The sequence below is a fragment of the Ipomoea triloba genome, chromosome 9, assembly GCF_003576645.1.
Source record: "Ipomoea triloba cultivar NCNSP0323 chromosome 9, ASM357664v1".
NCBI classification, from domain to species: domain Eukaryota; kingdom Viridiplantae; phylum Streptophyta; class Magnoliopsida; order Solanales; family Convolvulaceae; genus Ipomoea; species Ipomoea triloba.
In genome coordinates this window covers 20,696,466-20,704,659 of record NC_044924.1, presented here as the reverse complement: position 1 = coordinate 20,704,659, position 8,194 = coordinate 20,696,466, and positions in this window count along the sequence as shown.

The window sequence follows — 8,194 nt, the reverse complement described above, 5'->3', positions numbered from 1 at the left end:
CCCCCCCCTCTAGACTTGTACCCCATCCCCTTGGGACCAACAATTGGTATCAGAGCAGGTTCTCTGATCGATATAAACCTTTGTTTATATTGCCTAGAGATCCTTCTTTGAAAAATCTCCTTAAATATTTTCAAAGCACGAGATTTTTTAAATATGGACAGCATGTTGTCGAGACATCTTCTCTTTGATCTTAGCAGGTTTGACGACTGGAAAACACGCATGCTTGCGTACTTATCAGCCCTCCATGATGAGATGGCCGAGGTTCTAACTTCTGGACCAGTCAAGATCCTAATGGTTAATACTGCTGCAGTTCAAACCCAAGAAACACCAAAGTACATCCCAAAACCTAGGGAAGAATGGACCAGTGATGATAGGAAGAGAAACAACCTGGACAATATTGCCAAGGATATTCTCTTCAGAGCTATAGACGAAACCATCTTCCCAAAAGTGAGAAAGTGCAAAACGGCAAAAGAGGTATGGGATACTTTGATGTTAATTGGTGAAGGTGACGAACAGGAAAAGGAAAACAAGCTCACCGTGGCCATGAAGAAGTTCGAAGACTTCAAGATGAAGCCAGGAGAGAGCATCGACAGCATGGAGTCTCGGTTCATGAAGCTCACAACCGAGATCAGTGACCTTGAAAAGGAGATCCCACAAAAGGAGCTGAATCTGAAGGTCTTACGTGGCCTCACTAAGGAGTGGGAAGTAAAGGTGATCACGATGAGAGATCACCGAGATCTGAAGGAAACCACAACAGACAAACTCTTCCGGGATCTCAAAGCCTTCGAGTTCGAGATGTTCCCAAGAGATGAGGACATTGTGGATCGACGAAACGTAGCACTTGTTGCTGAGCAACCATCCACATCTTCAAGGTCAGACTCTAATCCTATGAATGTTATGTCTGACGAACAGTTTGCTCTCTTTGTGAGAAAGTTCAGGAAATACATGAAGATGAACCAGGAGAGCAACAAAAGTTCACCTTCCTCCTCAAGAAGGAAAAATGAGAGATATCCATCCAGAAGGACGGAGGAGGAAAATCAGGGTCTATGCTACAACTGTAGAAGACCGGGACATTTCAAGGCCGAATGCCCTTACCCACTAGTAAGCAAGCATCAGGGCCAAGAAGGCAAGGATTCCAAGAGAATAGAGGAATCCAGGGAGAAGCCAACACAAGGTGGCTTCAAAGGATCATCAAAGATGTATCAGCGCAGGAAGGCGCTTGTTGCTGAAGAATTCGAGAGGACAATCGAGGAGTCCGAGACGTCGAGCTCCAGCGAAAGCAGCAGCAGCTCAGAGGATGAGAGGGGGCTCATCTGCTTATACACCGAGGAAGAGGAGAATCAATGCCTAATGGCCATTGACAACGAGGTAACCTCTACTCCTACATCTCGCTGCTCTACTTCTACCTCTCGTTGTTCTTCATTTAAAAGCGATGAGGACCCCTTCGAGATGTTGGAATCGCTCAGAAGGAACCTTAACATCGCCAATAGCACTCATGCTAGAGTGATGGATGAAAACAGCAAGCTAACTGCTGAAAGAGATATGCTTAAGAACGTCTCGAAAGAGAATTTGGAGCTGACTCTCAAAGTAAGTGAGTTAGAAGCCAAAGTAATAATCCAACTGACTGAAGAGTGCAAAGCTCGAGAGACGAGAGATAATCTTCGAAAGGTCATAGCATCATACACTAATTCCTCCAAAGCTATGAAGAAAATGGTGGTTGATCACAGACCTACAAGTGATAGAACCGGTCTAGGGTTCCATCAAGACCATCTCTCGAGAAATAAACAGACCAATGGTTTGGGAACTTCAAGAAATGGAGGATCTCAACCCAAACCAAATAAAGGTCATAAAGGACCAACAGAAAAGACCAGAGTAGCTATTCATAAACCGTCCCTATACACCAGCAATGGAAAGTATAGGAAAGCTACGAAGAATGGCCGGGTAAACAATATCGAGAGATCACCTTGCTATCTCTCGCAAGGCCATTTCAAGTACAAAAAGAGCTACACTCCATATAATGCACCTCAAGGCAAATATGGAAGGTCTGAGATNGCTATCTCTCGCAAGGCCATTTCAAGTACAAAAAGAGCTACACTCCATATAATGCACCTCAAGGCAAATATGGAAGGTCTGAGATCAACATAGTTAGGAACTCACGGATGGAGAAAGGAAGACTCTATCCATCTAGCGAGAATTGGTCATCAAATCACAAGTTCTGGAAGAAACCTCACTTTCAGCAATTTCACATGACCAAACAGCGTATGAAAGGCATGGTGCATAAGCCGGTCGAAAAGTCTCTACCTAAGTTGATTTATGCACCAAAGAGGCCTAAAACCTTTGCTAGCATTCCTTATAATTATCAAACGAACAATGGCTACATTGCGCCTAGGCCTGGAATAATGGGCACAAGGTATAAATGGATGCCTAAACTCACTAACCCACCAGGACCCAAAGTTTGGGTACCTAAACTTGCTTGATTTCCTTGCAGGACACCAGGGACGTGTGGTTCATTGACAGTGGATGTTCGAGACATATGACTGGAAATCTAACACTGCTTGAGAACATCCAACCTATCGAAGGTCCCTTGGTGACATTTGGCGACAACGAGAAGAAGGGGCGCACAAGAGCTGTTGGTGAAATCCAAAAGAATGAGCTGGTTATTAAAGGAGTGTCCTACGTTGAGGGGCTCAAGTTCAATCTCCTTAGTACAAGCCAGTTCTGTGACAAGGGCCACAAAGTTGTCTTCACCAAAAGCAAATGTCAGATTATGAACGAGGAATCTCTCGAAGTCGTCTTGGAAGCAGCAAGGAAAGGAAACATGTACATAGTGGATTGGAGGTCTGCAAAACCATCCCTATGTATGCTAGCAAGGAGCAAGGAAGATTTATGCTGGGATTGGCATAGTAAGCTTAGTCATCTGAACTTCAAGACTATCAACAAGCTTACTAAGAGGAACTTAGTGGAAGGACTGCCCAAAGTGACGTTTCGAAAGGATAAAATTTGTGAGGCATGTCAACGTTGCAAACAGATCAAATCCTCTTTCAAGAGCAAAGCCGAGACATCATCCACTAGACCATTAAGTCTTCTTCACATGGACTTATTTGGCCCAGTGGATCCACCCAGCATAAAGGGAAAGAAGTACACTCTTGTGGTAGTGGATGACTACACAAGATTCACTTGGACCGTGTTCTTAACCAAGAAAAGCGAGACAAAAATTGCCCTACCAAATCTCTTGAAACAAGTTCAAGTTGAAAAGGAAGTCTCGATACTAAAGATCCGGTCAGATCAAGGTGGAGAGTTCGTTAATCAAGTAATCGAGAGCTACTGCAACGAGAACGGAATTCATCATCAACTATCAGCTGCTCGAACACCTCAACAAAACGGGGTTGCTGAAAGAAGGAACAGAACTCTCAAAGAAGCCGCAAGGACCATGCTCTCGCAAGCCAACATATCACAAGGATTTTGGGCAGAAGCAATCAACACAGCGTGCTACACCCAAAATCGGTCCTTGATAGTAAAAGGAGTTGGAAAGACTCCATATGAGTTGTGGAATGGAAGAAAACCGAATGTAAGCCACTTCCACTCATTCGGGTGCAAATGCTATATTCACAACAATGGGAAGACTCAACGAAGAACTTTTGAAGAAAAGGCAGATGATGGAGTATTTCTGGGATACTCATCGACAAGCAAAGCACTCAGAGTCTTCAACAAGCGGAGTTTGGTGGTTGAAGAGTCCATACATGTTACCTTTGATGAAAGGGCATCAACAGATCAACCATCAAAGACAACGGAAGCTGCTGAGGAAGATCAGCCAGAGTCTATCGAGAGATCAAACTTACCTCTCGAAGACAAGCAGTCGATAGTTCGAGACGTAGTAGAACTCCAGTCAGAATCAGATGATGAAGAGGCTACCAAGAAGAAAGCGCCTGACTCAGTTGATCGAAACCAGATCATAGATGTTCAACCCATATCTCAACCTTCAATAGAAGTACCAACTGAGGAGCCGCAACCCGACCTAAGATGGCTGAGAAGTCACCCTGCTGATCAAGTGATCGGAGATGTACGTGACAGAGTTCGAACCAGATCAGCGTACAGAGAAAGCATGTTTGCTTGTTTTCTATCTCAAATAGAGCCTAAGGTGATCGATGAGGCTCTAAGCGACGCAGATTGGGTGCAAGCAATGCAAGAGGAACTTCATCAGTTCGAGAGGAACGACGTTTGGGAACTAGTTCCGAGACCTCATCATCAGAACGTCATTGGTACAAAGTGGGTTTTCAGAAACAAGATGAATGAGGATGGAATTATTGTTAGGAACAAGGCCAGACTTGTTGCCAAAGGCTACTGTCAGGAGGAAGGAATAGATTTTGATGACACCTTCGCTCCAGTGGCACGTCTCGAAGCCATACGCATCTTTCTCGCATATGCCGCCTTCAAAGACTTTAAGGTATATCAAATGGATGTCAAGAGCGCTTTTCTGAACGGACTTCTCGAAGAAGAGGTGTACGTTGAACAACCTCCGGGTTTCTTGAAGGACGTAGGAGCTGACAAAGTATACAAGTTGAAGAAGGCACTCTACGGCTTAAAACAAGCTCCAAGAGCTTGGTATGATACCTTATCCTCTTTTCTACTTCAGTGTGGGTTCACCAAAGGCCTAGTGGACAAAACATTGTTTAGGATTAAGGATGGGGATCACATCTTATTGGTGCAAATCTATGTGGACGATATCATTTTTGGTAGCACCAATCCAGACTTGTGCGAGAAGTTCTCCAGTTTGATGAAAGGAAAGTTCGAGATGAGCATGATGGGAGAGCTCAACTACTTCCTTGGACTACAAGTGAGACAGCTTAAGGAAGGTATCTTCATCAACCAGGAGAAATACACCAAGGATCTGCTCAGGAAATACAACATAGAAGGGAAATCCTCAGTCAAAGTACCTATGGGAACCTCTCTACGTATCGATGTCGACAGCGAAGGTCGAGAGGTCGATCAAACCACTTATCGAGGTATCATCGGATCTCTTCTTTATTTAACTGCAAGTAGACCAGACATATCCTTTGCAGTAGGTGTATGTGCTAGATTTCAGGCAAGTCCTAAGGAAAGTCACCTAAATGCATCCAAAAAGATTCTCAGATATCTAAATGGTACGCAGAGCGTTGGGCTTTGGTATTCGAAAGGTGGATCTTTCGAACTTAAGGGTTATTCAGATGCGGACTTTGCCGGTTGTAAGATAGATCGAAAGAGCACATCAGGGACATGTCAGTTTCTAGGTGGAAGACTTGTCTCATGGTTTAGCAAGAAACAACATTCGATAGCTACAAGCACTGCTGAGGCAGAATATGTAGCAGCTGGAAGTTGTTGTGCTCAGATCTTATGGATGAAGCAACAACTAATGGATTATGGAGTTGAGTGTAAGGAGGTTAAAATTATGTGTGACAATACAAGCGCTATTGCCATCACCCACAACCCAGTGTTACACTCCAGAACAAAGCATATTGATATTAAGTATCACTTCATCCGAGACCACGTTGAGAAAAAGGACGTCACTTTGGAATATGTTGCAACGGAGGAGCAACTAGCAGATATTTCCACAAAAGCGTTATGTGAAAATAGATTCTCTCAACTAAGGTTAGAATTGGGAATGATAGAATTGGGATGAATGGTCAAATCTTATCTTCTTGTATTTAGTGCCATGAACTGTTTCGCATGTGAGGGGCGGTTTCATCAACTTTATGGCAGCTTTGGAGTTACACAAACATTGAATGGTCATTCATATTGCATCCCGTGACTCAACAGTGGTAACCCTATTGGGCTATAAATAAGAAGGTTTCTTTCAAAAGTTCATACCATCAACTTCCCATGGAGAAAAAGAAAGGAAAAGATGATGTTCCATTCTTTTATAGAGGAAAGAAACCGGCAGTCAAGTCCAAAGATTTTCAAGGAGAAAATTATCCAGAATCAACGAAGGGTGAACAGATTACGGAGCTTCCTGATAATCCAAGCAAGTATCCTATTCCCATCCAAGGTGAATGGATCCCCAAATACGAGGATATCCACAACGATGGGATACTGGAATCAGGAGGAGAGTCTTGCACAAGAGGGACTCCTACTGCTGCACATTCTGGAAAAGGGCCTTCCTCAACCAAATGGAGAACCAAGGGAAATGGAGAGGAAGACCAGATGGGACTTTCTGAGGTCTGCAGCAGCCAAAGGGGTGATCATACCTAATCCAAAGACCTTAAGAGGATTAGCGATGAAGATGGTCACTCCCAACTACAGTAAGCAGCTCCGGAGAGAAGAACAAGAAAAGGGAATAGCCACCTCCAGTTCTGTTATTAGACAAATAGGACGTTAGATGGCTAGTTCCCGCCTTAACGATAGATTCCTATTAGGCTAACCAAGGCCAAACAAAAGTTTCTAGGGAATTTAATAGGATATTGATTCATATGTAATGTATCTGGAAATCACTAAATGAACTTAAGGATATGTTCCAAGTGATATCTTTTAAATGAATCAAACTTGTTTCTCTCGCAATCTGTGTTCGAAAGGTAGTTCGAGAGGTCACCCGATCAGTTTGTCTACATACATTATGTCTCGAAGAAGGGTAGTTCGAGAGGTCACTTCGAAAGATAACAAACTGATATTTCTGAAAGGAGGAATAAGGAGGGTTAGGGATCAAAGGGAAGATCCCTAACCAGATCAAGATGGAGGAATAAGGAGGGTTAGGGATCAATCACTCAGGGGGAAGATCCTTAACCAGATCAAGACGGAAGAATAAGGAGGTTTAGGGATCAATCACTCAGGGGGAAGATCCTTAAACTCATGAGGAAGATCATTCACCTTCGAAAGGTGAATTTGATATGCTCAACGGATATATGAGGTGGAACGGCTATCTTTTCTCATAAATGCTAGCCACGTGGTCATCGGTTACTGACGGTTTTTCGCACTTAATGGCATTATCTTGATTAGTGGGAGCATGCTTATACCCCACTGTCTCAAAGCTTAAACCGTTCAGCTTAAACCGTTCTATACTTTACCGAAATACCCTTACCAAAATACCTTATAAGCTGACCGTTATCAGGGGTATTTCTGACTTCCCACATCTTTTAAATCAACCGGGATCCTTCCACGGGTCAAACTCTCAACCCTACCCATATATCAAACCCGAATCCGCCTAATATAAAAGCAAAATTCTTCTTCTTTACCCGGATTCAAACTCAAAACCATATACCCAAAATCCCCAAATCCTTAGACGCTGTACACATTCCCTCCAAAACACACAAACTTTCTACAATGGCGTCTGAATCATCATCTTCTTCATCTTCATCTTCATCCTCCAGTGCATACCAGAGAGAGCTAGACCACATACGCTCTCAGATTAAACAAGTCAAGGCGGGAAGCATCCTTGACAAAGATGGCTTCATCACCCACTCGCCAAATCCAACAATGGCGGAGAGAGTCTTGAAGAAATTTGAGAAGGCAGGACTAATGCGGTACATGACGCATGACTACCGAACCATTCATGACCTCGACTACACAGAATGGTTCGCTCATGCCAAGGTCACGAAGGGCAAGATTGAAAGCCGCTTCAACGAAATAGACATAACAATCTCTGTGGGTGATTTACGAGCAGCATTCGACTTTGCTACGTCGGAGGAGGCAGTCAAGCACCTATCGGACTACAACATGGATAAGCAGGAGTTTTGGGACAAAATCCGATTGGAGACTGCACCACCCAGAGCATCCTCTGCCCTCCGCAGATTTCATTTGAAGGAGAGGTTTGCCCTAGCTGCCGAGCTCATCATAAAATTCATCCTCGGCAAGGTGTCCGGAACAGACGAAGTCAATCTGGACACTCTGAAAATCCTCCACGCCATCTGGAACAACAACAAGTTGGACTGGGCTCACATCATCTTCGACTGCCTCAAACACCAAGTGCAGAGCTCAGTTTCCAACTCCGACCTGACAATCTACAAAAAGGTTGGTTTTGGCTTTGTTGTTCAATTTCTATTGAGACTGAAGGGCTTCGAACTGAGGGAAGGGCGAGAGGTTCATCGGAATACCTATATGGGTAGAACGAAACCTCAAGCTAAGGCAAAAGGTGCTAAGGATGCATCTTCACCCTCAAAGCCTAAGGGAAGGGGCAAAAGGAAAGCCCCAGCTAAGGAGAAGCGCTCTGATGACGAGCTTTTGGACA